Here is a 17,548-nt window from a genome sequence, read left to right as displayed (position 1 = left end):
GTGTGTTTGTTGTTTTTTCCAACCTCAACCCAATTGAGTAGCACGGGAGCCTTTAAGGGTTCTTAGAGGCCACTCTTCTTGTTGCTCGCCCCAGACCGCCTCAATAGAATTTTTTCTAGAGTTAAAGCGGGACATGCTTGTGATTTGCATTGTTTTGATTACCTAAGAAGTATTTACACTTGATTGATAACAATAAGCTTTAGAGTGTTTATATAAACGCCTTGACTGGTACTCAATGAATACATTCTTAATTAAGTGAAGCAATTATGACTAGCATATTCTACACGTGGTCTGTAGATAGAATAAGACTATGAGTAGTTGTCAAAAAATTTATGTGCTTAGTCATTCAACCTACAACATTAAGCTATTGGGACTAATTTCAATTAAAAAATTAAGCAAGCTATAGGCAGGTCTTGAGAGAGAGAAAAGCATTCAAGCCTATAATTTTGACTCCAACACAGCCACATGTTCCATTAGCATTCATGTAAGGGATATGGATCAAAAGTCAAGGCAAGGCTACTAGCATATGCTGGAGTGGATCATGAGTACATGGATCCCTATCATCATCCCCTATGGGATTTTGACCGTCATGTTGACTATAGCATTCCAAAAACCATCGTTCTTCTTGCGAGGTTGAGGAGTCTCAGATACAAAGGTAAAGACCTGAAAAGGGTGATGCCAACAAGGGCATGTTGATGGTGAGTTTGGAAACCATGCATCTATGAGAAGTTTGTATGGCCAAAGTTGTCGTGATGTAGAGAGTGCAACGTAGTATCTGCGGTGGGCTAGAAAAATTCTTGGATTGTGCAGTGATCATTGCCATCCACCATCACCCAAAAGGGAAGGGAGAGAAGGGGGGGGGGGGGGGGGGGGAAGAGAGAGATAGAAATGAAATAAAATGCTATATTAAACGTCTTCAAAAGGTCAAAATTACCTATGAGACCAATCTGATAGAATCCTTGTGGATCTAAACCAATACCAAGGAACCAAAATAAAATGAAGTAAAGTGATAGATTGATGAAAAAAGACTAAAAATAAAATCCTAAAATCGTCAACTTAAAATCCGTATCATCATCGTCAATGCCCGACGTTGTCCGAGAAAGTATTGCAGCAGTCATTGAAGAGCTTCATCAATGTATGCCTCTATAAGTAGTCGTACTAGGGGGGGGGTGGAGAAAGAGAGAGAGAGAAAGAGAGAGGGGGTGAGAGAGAGGGGGTGAGAGAGAGAGAGAGAGAGAGAGAGAGAGAGAGAGAGAGAGAGAGAGAGAGAGAGAGAGAGAGAGAGAGAGAGAGAGAGAGAGATGGTTGGCCACAACACGAGAGAGAGAGGGACACAAATTATAGCTACAGACTTCGCAGTGATCGATAGAGAGGAGTGTGTGAAGAAGGAAAAATTAATAAATTAAAATAAAATGGTAGCTCAGTTCTACATGATTTAGTTGGATCTAAACAACACGAGAGAGAGGGAGAGAAACAATAGCTATATAATTCCCAAGGATTGACAGAAAGGAGTGTGTGAAGATAAAATAAAATAAAATAAAAGAAAATGGCAGCTGAGTTCCGCATGATTTGGTGGAAAAGTGTAGGAGGGATACTCGCGCCGATGATGGCTTGTGTGCATGTGTGGGTTGGCAGACCACAATCGCAAAGGAGTGGGGAAAAATAAAAAGAAAGAGAGAGAGAGAGAGAGAGAGAGAGAGAGAGAGAGAGAGAGAGAGAGAGAGAGAGAGAGAGAGAGAGAGAGAGAGAGAGAGAGAGAGAGAGAGAGAGAGAGAGAGAGAGAGAGAGAGAGAGAGAGAGAGAGAGAGAGATGCAGTTCAAGGAGTTGCATGCCCTCTATGGGTGTGTGTACCAAACAAGGGAGGGAGAATAGAGTGTTGCGTCATGCGCAAACACTGCAGGGTGGTTGGTGGAGGAGACAGTAGCTTGAAATGAGTTCTGCTAGTGGAATGAGAGGTAGAAAGGTAGGGTGCATGTTTAGTCGTTGGGGAGTGAGTGAGAGTGATTGCATGAGAAGGAGAGAGAATTTGGCAGCTACTGTGATCTAAAATTGAATCTACTGAGTGAGGGAGAAAGGAAAGGAGATTGCTAGAAGCTGCATGCAAGACGTTCGGGGGACGATTGTTTGCATGGTAAGACAGAGAGCAATTGTGCCATCGGTTGAGAAAGAGAGAGAAAGGGGAGAGATAGATAGATTGATTTATCATCCACATAGGTCAGATATGACCCATGGGACCATCACAAAAAAAAAAACATTACATCGACTCGTTGCTTCTAAGTGAAGCCATCGGATACATATCAATTAAGGACTGAGGGTCCAATGATTGGGGTAAAAGAAAAGGTAAAAGGAAACAAGATCTAGGGAGGGTTGGACAAAGCCTTTTTAGGGACTCAAAACTCTTGCATGATGGCTTTACCAACTCGATATACTACCCATTTACCTTGCTTGCAGGCTTCGTGCATCTTCTTGATCTTGCTTTTTTTTATCTTCAGTTAATTTTTTGTCATCTCCTCGTTGATTCAAATCTTTGTCCCTTTGAGGAGTCGAGCTTGGCGTAGTAACTGCATCTTATCCTCTTTGTCTTTGAAAGTGAGAAGACAATGTTTTGGTGGCACTTGCCTATGTGTGGCATTGATCCAAGAAACCGTTTCACGCATGATGTTAATTGGTTGAAGGATGTCATTGAGCTTGGTGATTGCTTCTTCAAGAGTGTCCTTGATGATGCACCATGCCCACCAATGCGAACCTTGAGGACAACATTCTCTTCTTGGAGTCTTTGTTCGCGGAATTTTGTTGTCACGCAAGTCTGTACTTTGGCAAAGGCAGTTGATTGGGCTTGGGTGAAAAGAGAGAGAGAGAGAGAGAGAGAGAGAGAGAGAGAGAGAGAGAGAGAGAGCGTGTTCTGATTGATTTCTCTACTACATGCATGAGGAGGGAGGTCGTGTGATGTGGGTGCAACTGCATGTCGTTCAGCTTCATGTGGCAAGGCTTGCATGCATGCGTTCTACACCACAATTGAAGCATGCATTTGGGAACATTTGTGATGTTCACTCTTGAAGGCTTGAGGGTGTTATTGGCGGAGTGCAGTTTATTCCAACCCTTGACGACACAACTAGTCATTGTCATACATCCACATTACACCTAGTCCTTGCCACTGCTAAGGTTGTTGGATGGTGTTAAGGCATCTGCTGACATGTGGCATCTAGTGCCATGCACCCCCGTTCAAAGTAGTGTATGCAGTATGTGGCGTATCAAAGTCGCATGCATGTTGACACTAATGGTGCTTTCCTACTGCCAGCAACGTGCCAAATGATTGGTCTGTCAAAGTAAGTGGTGAGCCACTAATGTTGATAAGGAAATGGTTTCCCAAGCCGCGGGTTTCTTGGGGATTGTTCATTCAATGTTGGGAACCATACTTTATTTTTTTGAAATCTCCATTTCTACCTTGTGTTCCTCCTTTTTCTTCTCCACAAAGCCGCTTAGAGTTGCTTCCTATGAAGAGAGGGATGACCTCCTTCCTATGATGACAAAGGACTTCAACATTCTTACCTCGCTTCTAGGACTAGAGAGGGAAACACAAAAAATTCACTGTTCTTCTAACCAACTATGGTTTCGTACCCTAAAAGGCAATATATGGATTAATTATGCTAACAAAAATTCTTCTGCTTTTACTTTGCAATGAAATTGGTCGCATGCATCACACCTGCTTAATCATTATGCTCTTATTAACTATAACCCAAATCTTGATTAAACTAATCATCATAATATTTAGTTAAGCCCTTGACCAAGGTGTTTTTTTCTTAGTTAAGTTGATAACTTATCAAATTAAGATAGAAAAACAAACAATCAACTTGACCAACAAAATTGTTGTCAACGAAATTACAAAAATAAATAAGCTTAGCTCTAGGGTATGATGGTTGTCATGAATCTCTTTGTGGGTGTGATGTCCATATCGCCAAGAACATTTTGCTAGCTCTAATACCACTGCTACAAATGGAGGCATAAAAGACTTTGCAAAATAGAAAAACGAACATGCTGCAATCCATAAAAAAGACAAATTTGCATTACCTGGAAAATCCCGTAGCAACATAATCAAAGTTATACGCGCGCGCGCGCACACACACACACACACACACACACACACATAGAGAGAGAGAGAGAGAGAGAGAGAGAGAGAGAGAGAGAGAGAGAGAGAGAGAGAGAGAGAGAGAGAGAGAGAGAGAGAGAGAGAGAGAGCACGTGCAGATGCACCTCCTAGAGCGGAGTGCTACACTGTCACAACGAGAGAGAGGAGAGGAGAGGAGAGAAGAAAGACACAAAGCACTGGGTGCAGTCTCCCCCCGTGCAAGAGTGAGAATTTCCCTCTTGCACGTATTTATTTATAGATTCTTCAATGCTAAAAATACACATTGAGCGGCCGGACATAAATGGCCATAGATCATAAGGAGCTTCTGAATAATAAAATATACATGAATGTGATGTATTTTGCATAGCCCATATCTCGGTCCTACTTTTTCCACCTAGTAGTTGTAGAAAATAACAATATATCAATTTCCATTACAACTCTCTCTCTCTCTCTCTCTCTCTCTCTCTCTCTCTCTCTCTCTCACTATTTCTTTGAAGGAATAATGAAAACCTTCTCAATAGTCATTTGATACATGTTTTGGCTATACATAGTCATGAGCCAAGATGCTCTGACTCTCAACAAGAAAATGGTGATAACATCACAAAATTTTTGTATTCATTGGTTAGTAGATCGATTACTTCTTTAAAACTGGCACAAGGGCTACGAGCCACATGGGCTAAGATCCATCTATTCTATAATGGTTAAGAGCCAATTGTTTTTAATCCATGGGTAATTGTTCTCAAGATCAAAGATATCTACCCAGTGGAGTACCCATTGATTTTAATGGACAATCAAGAGTCTTGCCCTTAATATTTTTATGGGTGTGACTTTAGCATTGCATGTTTCTAGTGCATCCATCCGGTTGAGTTTTTGATGATCTTAAACTTGTCTAGGCTTATCTATACCACACTGTATAGATGCAGTAAAGAATTTTAGACAACATGATTGCCCAGAAGAACTAGGAGTCCCACTTGAGAGGATCTCCTATTTTCTATAACACTAGGAGTGTCTATAGAAGCACCTTTTTAAGGGTAGGACCCAGCTTGTGATTACTAAATCACTCAGCAAGAAGGCATGGCCTTGCTATCAAGCAAATAATTCATGGGATGGCATGAATAGATTAAGAGAGCCTCCCAATAGGTAATATCTTGTTGCAAACCCATGAAAATCTAGTATAACTACTTTCTTTGGGGTGTTAGGAATCATCCTCTTCTATTTGTGGAGTGCTATTTTCAAGGGTATGATCCAACTAATACACAATCACTCCACCATTGTTGAGGGTCACAATTTGATCTCATTATAGTTGTACTTTTGAGTAAAGAATTATGCCATCCACCAAGGGATAATGGAAAAGTTCAACTTTCCAACTAGATTCCAATCACTTTTAGATACGGTAGATTGTGATGGCTGACATCAATTGTTAGTAGAAGCCGTTTCTATGCAGAGTCTAACCAAGGGGTGTGACAATCTAGATTCTAACCAAGGGGTTTTGATTTCAAAGGCAACACCCAGGGTTACCATTGCAATACCGCTTGATTTTCACTAATTTTTAAAGTAGTGTTACTTGGCCTTTGCAGGTGGGAGATTTGGTCATGTGCATTTGACTACGGGTAAGTGAACACTATGTTCAACCACCAGGTACGCAGTTGATTTTGTTTTATTTCATTTTCAAATATTCTTTGATTGATTTTTCCAAGTAGGATGTATAAGATTCAATGCTTTCATCCACATTGCTCTTCACAGATATGACAAGGTCATGTAGGAGCAAAGAATTTTGGGATATAGTGTCCTAGACACATTTCTGCATTATGTAGTTACGGACCTACATGGTAGAGTCTTGTTTGGCACATGTTGTCACACGAGGAGCAACATGGACTAGGAGATCATGGAGTTTGGTTTAACCAGTGTGGAGCAAGGATAACAAGGGTTCCTCTCACTCATGTCGTAGAGTGTTTACAATTACCTCCACACACAAGTACATTTTGTACTTGGATATTCTTTTTAGAACATCCTTATATAAAAAATATTCCAAAATTGAAGAATATGAGTCTCTTGAAGTGACACTGTCACCCATTATTTCAATTATGTGTGGCGACAAAGTCCCTAGGTACTGGTCAAATCCGTTTGTTAGACCATTTTGAGCACGTCATATCAGGAACAATTTCAGTGTGGCCAACCTAGTAAGACTTGTTAAGTTTACAAGTGTTGTTTAACAAGTTTAATAGATGGTTGTTTATACATGCAGTTAAGTTATTATGTTTTTTTTTTTCATGAACATGTTGTATTGTTTATAAGGCTGTTTGATTAAGGATGAAAAAAACAAAATACAAGCTAAGAAATATGGCCTTATATATTCTTAGAGTGGAGAGGTGGAATTTAATGCTAGAAAGTGATTTCCATCACATGTGGGAGAAGGGTCAAATATCATGTAGCTATAGTGAATAGAATGTGACTATAAAGAAGCATATAATTAGGACAATCTATGTAGTGGGATGTATGCATGCACATAAGGATGCATGGTTGGTATGCTAGGCTTTAGGGACCGATCATGCATCGACTGTAAGCTAAACGGCTTACCCCAACACACACCCCCGTAAGGTGAAGCTTACACGAAGTGCATGAATTCTAACCAAGGATGATATGGGTTGCATATGGCTCATAAGGTGGAATCTGATGCAAGAGAGGGTAGGTCTTACCTCCAGACTTTGGGTTTGGGACAGTTCCTAATACCCATTACAATACATCCTCATAAAGGACAATTCTTCCTCTTCTTCTTCCACCATGTGTAATGTACCTTTGGAGTTGCTAGGATTCTTCTGGTTCCTAGCATTACCCTTGAGAAAAAACTAGCTAGGTGCATGTCCTTTCTTGTTGCAATGAGGGCACACCTTAATGCAGAAGCAATCTTGTGATTCGTGGTTGCTTTTGCCACAGTGTGAGCAACCTTTTCCATTTACAACAAATGCATTATTTTGAGACGTTTTGTAAGTGCCAATTTGTTTTTCTTCCTCTACAAGTGAATTGATTACATCTTCAAGTATCTTTCTCCTTGAGCACAATTACAATGTGATCAAAGTTACTTGTTGGTAGGGCTTTGAGAAGGATGGCGATTTTACCCTCATCTGGAACTTGTTCCTCAACATAGACAAGTTGGGTTGAGATGATTTTAAGTTTGTTGACGAGGCTAGAAAAATCATCTTTCTCTTGCATAACAAGACCATAAAGTTGAATTTTGAGGCTCATTTTGGAATGCTTACCTCAAGCACCAAAAACACGCTCTAGGGTTTGCCAGGCATGAATGTAGCATCGTCTATGTGATGGATGAAGTCATGTTCGAGCGTAGTCATGATGATTCCAAGTGCTTGCACATCTTTGGCTTGTTGTTGAGCATTCAAGGTTCGTGTCAATGCTTCCCCCGAATTGGATGGTGGTTTTACGATGATCCAAAGATTTTTCTTCATGAGCACTCCTTTGACCTTTGTCTACCAGGTGTGAAATCCAACACTGTTGTACTTATTGATGTTTTTAATGGACATTGTGCATAGGGCGGTCTTACAAAGCAATTTGGTAGTGTTTGAACCCTTTCACAAAGGTTGAAGTGCAACATGTGAAGCTTGATAGCTCAAATGATGCATACATAATAGGCTTTGTTTAAACCACCAAAAGCTTGTGTGTTTTAAGGTATTGTCATCTTGGTTATGCCTTTTGTTGCTCGATTATTGTGCTTCTTGTTAAAATTGGAGGCGACGTCATGGTGCCAATTAAGTTAACATGAAGGTGTTGATATGGAGGCGAGACCATGGTGCCAATCAAGTGAAGGTGTGGGAGCACTCCTTTGAAAAAAACCGAGCAAATTGGGCAGGGAGGTCAGGTCTAGGAACTCCGGGAAATTTTGGGCAGGCACGCAGGCAACAAGGCTGGGTAGTTGGGCAATCACGAGTAGATCTGGGCAGGCGAGGGGCAGCTGGGCAGGCGCGAGAAGCTACGAGCAGCAGGATAGGCCAAAGGGCAAGTGGGGATAGCGAGCAGCCAAGGGCGGATCTTTTAGGCCATGTGCCTCAAAAGGGGAGGGTCCCACATGGGATTTTTACTTCAACACCCCTTTCAAAAGGGTACACACACACATACACACTCATGCCTTCAAATGGCGCACGCATGCGCATGCGCGTGCACACACACACACACACACACAAACTTGATTAATTGGCAATGAGAAAAAATAAATCACAAAATCACGCATTATTATCAAGGGGCCATTTCTTGGTGCTTGCGTAAATAGAGCATGAGTACATTCATCCAAAAGAGGTCTTCACATAGATGCGTGCATATATAAGTACCAATTGTTATCAAGCAAGTCAAATGACAAGTAAAAGAAAAGAAAACACACAACTAGAACTCAATTCAATTATTAATGGTAATCATCGATAAGGGTAGTGACCGTGTAGACTTGCCCAAAACCAATGATGGAGATGACTAGAATTGAGTTTGAGTTATACTAATCTAATCCTAAAAGAGTTATGAATCCATTTAATGCTTAGGGAGAGAGAGCAATAAATCTAGCTTACGTATCTAACTAGCATAATTAGGAGATACTAATTACTTACAAGCTATGATACCAATTGTAAGGTGTGATTAAGGTGGTTAATGATTAGCTACATTCATGGGAGTGAGAGTTTCAAGAAAAGGGAAAAATACAAGCTAAGCCATATGGCGTTATATAGGCTCAAAGTGGAAAGGTGTCATTTAATGCTAGAAAGTGATTTCCATCAGATGTGAGAGAAGGTCAAATATCATGTGGCTATAGTGAATATCATGTGACTTTAAAGAAGCATATACTTAGGAAAATCTATGTAGTGGGATGTATGCATGCACATAAGGGTGCATGGTTGGTATGCTTGGCTTTAGGGTTGGTCATGCATCAAGTGTAAGCTAAACGGCTTACCCCAACATTGTTGGGACCTAGATGTGATTAATTTCACATTCTATTATGGTCCAACTAAGTTGGCATGGTTTTTCACATAGTTGTGGGGATAGCATTCAATTATTTTTTGGTGGGCTCTGAGCATAACATTAGCCAAGTACGGTTATGAATATGCAGGTTTGGATCTTTTTTTGCTAAATACATGCACAGTAGGTGCTATAGGCCCTAACATTTAGAAAAAGCTGATTTGGAGTGGCATGCACATTCATGACATTAATAGCTTCTAAAGCATTTTGCACTCTATGTGCATTTTCTGGGTTGTCAACCTCTACCTTGTGTACAAGAGGAGGGAAGAGTACATCCCTAGGGATTGAGATTTCTGTAGTGGATGGTAGTGAAAATGATGATACTCCAAGATTTGGGGTTGCAATATAAAGGTTGGTTGTTCTCTAGTGCAACAACCATAATATCACAAAATTGGTACATAACCTACTGTCCTGTATGAGGTCACATGAAAACGTATTGATGTGCACCAAACCGTTTCTTTGTTGCCAACTCCAACCTTGTGTACAAATGGCTAGAAGAGTTAGTTTGCACAAATATTATGCGTGCAAATTAGATCCAGGTATATTGTTATGCTTGATATGAGTATAAATTTCCACATACATTGTAGCTAGATTTCACTGATCTAAAGTGTGGTGGGATGTGTGGATGCAAGAACAGGCTGGGCATTGCAGTGTGTGGGTTCAAGGCAAGTTTTAGAGTTCTTGACCTCGTGGGGTTGGGACAGTTTTTCACCTACTACGAGCGGTGGCTAGTTTTTTGGCAGGGCCCCCTGGGGAGCCTGAAGGTGCTTTTTGCTTCTAAAATCTTCTAGAGCACAACCATTACTCCGTTTGTTGGACGTTGGTTGACGGCGGGGTCAAAAGGTGAGTGCCAACTCAACCCAGCTTCACCTTTTGACCCCGCCGTCAACCATTACTCCGTTTGTTGGACGTTGGTTGACGGCGGGGTCAAAAGGTGAAGCTGGGTTGAGTTGGCACTCTACCTTCAATCATGATCGTGATCCTTCTTAACAAGAAGGGACCTTAGTTTGACCTAAGGAAGGGATCATGATACTTTTTCGGCAACCGATAGTGATCCACCTTGTGGCACATATCCCCTAAGATACTATCTTTAATATGGAAATCAATAGAAGTGAGCAACATATCTCTATGGGAGAGCCTTTAGATTCTTCTTTGCAAGGCTTTGTGTTCAATGCAGAAGGAGAACATCTGGTTCATATGCAAACATTGCCAATCCGGAGAAATTTTTGGAATCTTGTTTCTTTGGAGCTCATACATTGGCAAAGGACATTTTGCACGGGGTGATCAGACTTACTTAGGATAAAAGTGAATTGGGATATGTACTTGTGTGTTTTACCGCACGTGTCAGAGGCTAGGAACTTGACAAACACTGTGTGCAAGCCACAAATGGCTGCAAACACACAACTAGACTATTCTAACAAGCTCAAAGGGGCAATGGTGTGTCAGTCATGCTCAATGATTTCCATGGTGAAGGATCCCGTTCCGCAAAGAAGAAGGAGCCTTCGTTGCCGCCGCAATGCTCGATCACAGGATTGTCCAACACTCACACTTCCTCGTAACGATTCTACTAATGAAGATCCTATAAAGAGAATGGCTTCGGGTACACCACACACACACACACACTCTCTCTCTCTCTCTCTCTCAAGCACGCACACACACACACACACACACACACACACACACACACACACACACACACACACACACACACACACACACACACACACACACACACACACACACACACACACACACCCATGAGCACACAATGGAGAAGAAGGTAGAGGTAGAGCAAGAGCAATTATTTAGCATGCACCTCAAAGAATGAGGATTTTAGGTTAAAATGGACCTTTTATATGAAATTTTCCCATTCACACATGGGCGCCCATAGTGGCCGACCATAGCAAAAATACTGTAAAAATAAGATAAGGGTGCGCCTATCATCATCAATTACCTATGCACCTATACGACCGACAAGCCCGGTCCATAACTCAAATAAAGAGATAAGGCGTCCATCAAAGGTGATAGGATGTTCGTAAGTGTAGGGTGTTCGTAACTGGTTAACATGCCCCCCTTCTTGATGTAGATTTCCTCCTCGAAAGCTAGTGAAGTGAAGTCCCCCAAAGTTTTTTCACATTGATATGATTTTGATGTGTGTGCTTATTTTGTATGCCTTGGGCTTTTTGCTTTTCAATGAAAAACTCCCACACTGGGAACCTCTAGGGCTCTAGTACCATAGGCAATACATGTGTGCGAAGTACCAAATCAAACTGGGATCTCTCTTCCGACTTAAGTTTTTACATTGTGGCACTTTTGTTTTTTTAAATTTGTTTTTGTGTTTGTTTGTTTTCAAGATTTTAATTTTGTAACTTTAGGGGGTCAATGACATTGTTACCCTCCCCAGGCTCATCACACTAGTAAACTCCCTTTATAATACTTAAGCTAAAGGTCAATAGGGACTAAGCCCACTAGAAAGCCCTAGTACATTGCACAGAATGCTACTTAAATTGGATTAAGAACCTAAAGTAACCATTGATTATTAGGAAGGAATTCCCCATGGTATCAAGAGAAGATCTCTAACTCTTGTACAAAACATAAGGAACCCTAACCTAATTATTTGCACTCCTCCTAGAGAGTCAAGGGAACAGGATATTATAGAGATGGGGTGAAAGGGCGGTGCTAATGCGTGTGCTAGTCTCCATTCAACCGTGCTATCTTATAGCCTCCCCCTAGCATACACATTGTCTGGCCGTGCCGGTGGCCTTGCCCGTAGGAACCATGTCTTTACATTACCCCCCTTGGAGAATCATTTTCGTCCTAAAAACAAACATAGGAAAATGTTTCTTAAGTGCGGAGACATTCTCCTATGTAGAACCTTCTTCAGGTCTATCTAGCCGTTTTACCAACACCTGTCATCGGACATGATGTCTGGTGCAAAGCTCATGAGAATCCAAAATCTTTTCGGGCTCATGAGGGATGCTTGGCGGTTTCATAAGGTCAACTAACACACCTGTGTCAATGACAATATCATTCTATCCTAGCTATTTTTGTAAACGGCTAACATGAAAAACAGGATGAACTCGTGAGTGCTCTGGAAGAGCTAACTTATAGGCCACTTGACCTATACGTTTGAGGATGGTAAACGGTCCACAATAGCACGGTGAAAGTTTAACAACTTTTCCCATCTTTAAACTTTCTGAATGCTCCAGAACCTTGAGGAAAACCTTGTCTCCTTCTTCAAAAGTAGCAAGACGATGATGCTCATCTGCGTACTTCTTATATCAATCTAGATCTTGCTTAACATTCTGTCTAGAAACTCGAAGCATGCCAAAATGTTCTGGAGAAAATCTTAAGCTTGCTATATCTTCTCCTTAGCTAACCCTACCGTAACGGGTGATCTAGGTTCAAATCCATTTAGAATCATAAATGGACTTAACCATGTAGTCACATGCTTTGAACTATTATAGCCATGTAGTCACATGCTTTGAACTATTATAAGAAAATTCCAATATAGGTAAGTAGTCTTCCCAATTGGTTTGCTTTTTGCTAATGTACGCTTGTAGCATATCCTCTAGAACTTGATTAACTCTTTTAGTTTGACCATTTGTTTATGGATGATCAGCCGTACTTAGATTAAGTTTAGTTTCCAATTTTTGAAACACAGCTCTCTAGAAGTGATTAGCAAACTTTTGATCTCTGTCACTAATGATACTAGCTGGAAGACTGTAGAGTTTATATGTATGCTCTACAAATAGCCATGCTAATTCGGGTGTCTTAACCGTAGTCTTAGTGGGAATGAATTGACCGGTCTACAATTACCCATATGGCATCATGGCTATGATTTGTATTAGGTAGTCCTACTACAAAATCCATAGAGATACTCTCCTACTTACCTTGTAGAATCTCTAAAGGATGTAAAAATCACCTACCTTGAGGCGTTCTCCCTTATTAACTTGGCACTGTTGGCAGTTTAGTACGTACTCTTCAACATCATGATGTAAGCCCGACCAATAAAATTGCTGTCGAACTAAGGCTTACGTCTTACGAATACCTGTATGACCAGCACTTGGACTATCGTAACACTCAAATAAGATTTGACACCTAGTGTTTGAGTCCTTTGGCACACATAATTTACCCTTGTGGAGCAAGTAACCATCATCAATGGAAAAATTCTTCCATCTCTTAAGCTTTTCCTTAGTAGGGTGGAGCTCTGTGTGTTGGAGTTTTTATCTGTGCATGAAAAGACATGTTGATCTGGTTGTACAGAGACATGTGAGTGTGAGGAATCCCTTTTTAAAATTGCACTCCACACTTTAGCATATGATTGATCTTGTGCACACTTTCCATGTAATGACTCCAAAAATCCACTCTTTATTTCCGTGAAAGCAAGTGAATTAATCTGAGGCATCCAACTTAGTGCATCCGCTACTACATTATATCGCTCCTTACGATATTGTAGCTTACAATCATAATCTTGAAGGATTTCTGCCCATCTAGCTTTACAACCCTTCAAGTCCATTTGAGTAGTAAACCATTTGATACTCTCATGGTCAAAAACTACTTCAAACTCGGTACCATATAAATAGTGTTGCCACTTTGTAAAGCGTGAATTATGGCATAGAGCTCTCTCTCATAGACAAAATAATTTTGTTGAGCTCTATCTAACTTTTTACTTTCAAAGGCTATAGGTCTTCCCTCCTCGAGAAGTACCGCACCAATTGCTTTTTCATTAGCATCAGCCTCTACCACAAACGGCTTAAGTGGGTCGATTTCTAGGATGGGAGCAGTGGATATAGCTATCTTGAGCTGTTCAAAACTGCATTTTTGGGCTTCTTCACAAGAGAAGGTCTTACCTTTTTCTTTAAGTTGATCCATCATAGGAACAAAAATTTTGGCATAATCACGGATATACTATCGATAAAATCTAGCCATGCCTAAGAATATTTGAAGCTCCTCAACCATGTTGGGATGTGGCCATTGAAGAATGGCAGCAACCTTGTCAGTGTCCATCTTGATGCCAGAATAAGAGATCACATGACCGAGATAATATATCTCTATTTTAAAGAAATCGCACTTGCTTTGCTTAGCATACAGTACGCGAACTTGTAGCTGTTTGAACACTAATTGTAAGTGTTCTATGTGTTCATCTTTAATCTTACTGTAAATGAGAATGTCATCAAGGAAAACCACAAAAAATTTTCCAAGATAGGGACGCAAGACACTATCCATGAGTGTCATAAATGTAGCTGGGGCATTGGTTAAACCAAAAGTCATAACCAAAAGTTCAAAATGCCCGAACCATGTTCTAAAGGCAGTTTTGTAGATATCTTGCAAAAGGATACGCACCTGGTGGTATCCTGAACAAAGATCTATCTTTGTATAGTATCTTGCCCGATGGAGTTGATAAAAACATTCATCCACTCAAGGCAGAGGATACTTGTTCTTGATGGTTATGGCGTTTAATCCGCGATAATCTACACACATGCGCATAGTACCATCTTTCTTTTTTACCAATAGAATTGGTGATGCCCAAGGAAAACTGCTAGGTCTAATGAAACCATGGGTGAGGTAGTTAGCCAACTGACTCTCAACCTCCTTGGCTTCTTTAGCACTCATATGATAAGGTGGTTTACTCACCGGTTTAGTGTGCGGCAAGACATCTATGCCATGCTGCACATCACATGTAGGGGGTAAATCCGGCGGTAAATCACTTGAGAATACATCACTATACTCTGTGAGTAAGTGAGTCAACTTTTGTCGTGAAAAAGGAGAAAGTAAACTAGAGTTATGTTGGGAAGGAGAATCTTGTAATTCTTGTAATGCTTGTTTGACAACAGTTGCAAGTTGCTCTATAGAATTAAAATTGAGAGCACTTGCTTGTTAGATTTGTTAACACTTTGTTTATCATTAGAATTCATTGCACTTTGCATACCATTACTAGAATTCACCGTACTTTGCTCTTGAGAAATCACAAGACTTGGAGACAAGCAGTAACACAAAAAGATTTCATCTATTAAATATGCTTTCTGCAAAATAGAAAGCTCGGTTGTACATATAAGAGGTGCAAATTGTATATTTTTCTCACAAGAAAAAGCATATGTTACCATTGGCCATAAAGGATAAGGAGTTGTGTTCATAACTAGTGTACAATGTGTTTCCTAAACCATGCAGCCACTCCCGTTCTAAAACTACATCAACACAATCCATGTTCATAACTTGAAAGTCAAGGGTCATCATATGATCTTGAACAATTAGCTCAACCCCTTGAACGACCATGTCCCATACTTCTTTATCATTGCCAGACATCTGTTTGACCACATACTTGTGAGAACAAGGAGTCTGTGTAAGCTTCAATTTTCTTGACTAGCTCATAGTTAAGGAAGTTATGAATTGCACCATCATCCACTAAAATACGAACACGTTGTTTGTTAATAGTGCCATGCATGCGAGTCAAATCATGGGGGTCAAAGGTGGGCTGCAATATTGAAGCAGGCACACAACACTTGTGATTTTCTCAAAATATTTAGGAGATGAATCTAATGTGAGGTGTTGCACCATGTGCATGGACTTTTCTTTGCCTTGCAAAAGAGGAAAATATTTCTTGTTATGTTGGTCCGAAAGTCAAATCATGGGGGTCAAAGGTGGGCTGCAATATTGAAGCAGGCACACAACACTTGTGATTTTCTCACAATATTTAGGAGATGAATCTAATGTGAGGTGTTGCACCATGTGCATGGCCTTTTCTTTGCCTTGCAAAAGAGGAAAATATTTCTTGTTATGTTGGTCCGAAAGACATCTAAAACACAAATTGTGTTTCTTTGCACGCTCAAAATCAGCAATGCTAAGAGATCCACATGGAGTATCTTGTGATTGCTTGGGCTTTTTAGCCTCTTGTGGACGTGGAGAGGTAGATTGTCTCTTATTCCTCTTGGAACGTGTGGGAGATCTACCTCGCCATTGGCTCTTAGCCACATTGCTCTTAGCAAAATTATTCTTAGAGTAGGTAACATTTCCCTTCCTCTCTTGGTTATCATCATATCTTTGGGTATGACTGATGGCTTCTTCCAAAGTTTTTGGATGTTGGGTCTTGACATGAAGACGATAGTCTTTGTCAAGGCCCCTATTGAAAACCCCTATCTTTTGGAATTCATCTAGACCTTCTAGTTTTAATACGATTTCCCGATACTTCGAAAGGTACTGTGTGAGAGAGGCCAGGCATGCGGCATGCATCCCATGCTAACCAATTCTTATCTTCTACATTGGAGTCCAAACACTTTGAAGCTACCTCCTTGAGGAAAAAATAATTTTTGGAAGAAAAACTTACCTTCCTCCAAGAAGTGAAAAGGAAGGGTGAAACTACTTCCTTGAAGTTTGAAGCTTTCCCTTTCCTTCTAGCTTTCTTTTCAACACAAGTATGCTATCTTTCCTTGTTATACACAACAAGGCTCAATAGCTTGATGGTAAAGTGTTGGCCTCTTACCCTCATGGGGTGGGTTCAACCCTCCTTCATGCAAGGGTTAAGCAGGCCTTCCTACACATGCGACCAGTGACGCCAACGGAAGCCTTTGAAGCCTTGGTGCCGTAGAGTTACCGGTCGTTTTTGCCTTGGTCACCCACCTTAGTGGAGGGTGTAGATGGGGTAGTGCCGACCGACTGTCTATGTTCGTGCACTGTGCACAAAAATTTGTGCCTTCCTTTTGCTGCACAGTGAAGACGTCGCTATCTGCGGGTCGTGGGAGAGAAGCAGCACGTCGCATGCACATGAAACCGGCTTTTCTCCTTTCCCAAAAATAGCTCGGATACCAGTGAAAGGGCGGTGGTAATGCGTGTGCTAGTCTCCACCCAGCCGTGCTATCTTATAGCCTCCCCCTAACGTACACACTGTCCAACGGTGCTGTGCCGGTGGCCTTGCCCGTAGGACTTATGTCCTTACCATGGGGAGGTAACCCTAAGGCTAAACCCCTATCTCCATCATCGTCGAGAAGAACAAAGTCATCATCCATGAGACTATACGTGCCATTCGTGTAATCATGTAAACTGCACAGTGGAGAAGTCACTGTCTGCGGGTCATGGGAGAGAAGCAGCACGTTGCATGCACATGCAACCCGCTTTTCTCCTTTTCCAAAAATAGCTCGGATACTAGTGAAAGGGTGGTGGCAATGCGTGTGCTAGTCTCCACCCAACCGTGCCATCCGTGTAATCATGTAAATCTTCTTCATCATTAGAGGCTTCAATATTTACTAAGAAGGTCACTAGACGTCTATAGTCATCTTGGTCAAAAGGGCAGGCTTGTGTAATGGGAGAGATGCTCTCTACTAAGTATGGATCAGCCGTGGTCAAGAAACGTATCAACCATTCTAACTCCTTGAAATTCCTCTCACATGCTAGCGTACCTACCAAATCCCATTCACAGG

Source organism: Adiantum capillus-veneris, chromosome 22 (assembly GCF_014529385.1).
Source record: "Adiantum capillus-veneris isolate H3 chromosome 22, ASM1452938v2, whole genome shotgun sequence".
Lineage (NCBI taxonomy): Eukaryota > Viridiplantae > Streptophyta > Polypodiopsida > Polypodiales > Pteridaceae > Adiantum > Adiantum capillus-veneris.
This window is presented reverse-complemented; position numbering follows the sequence as displayed.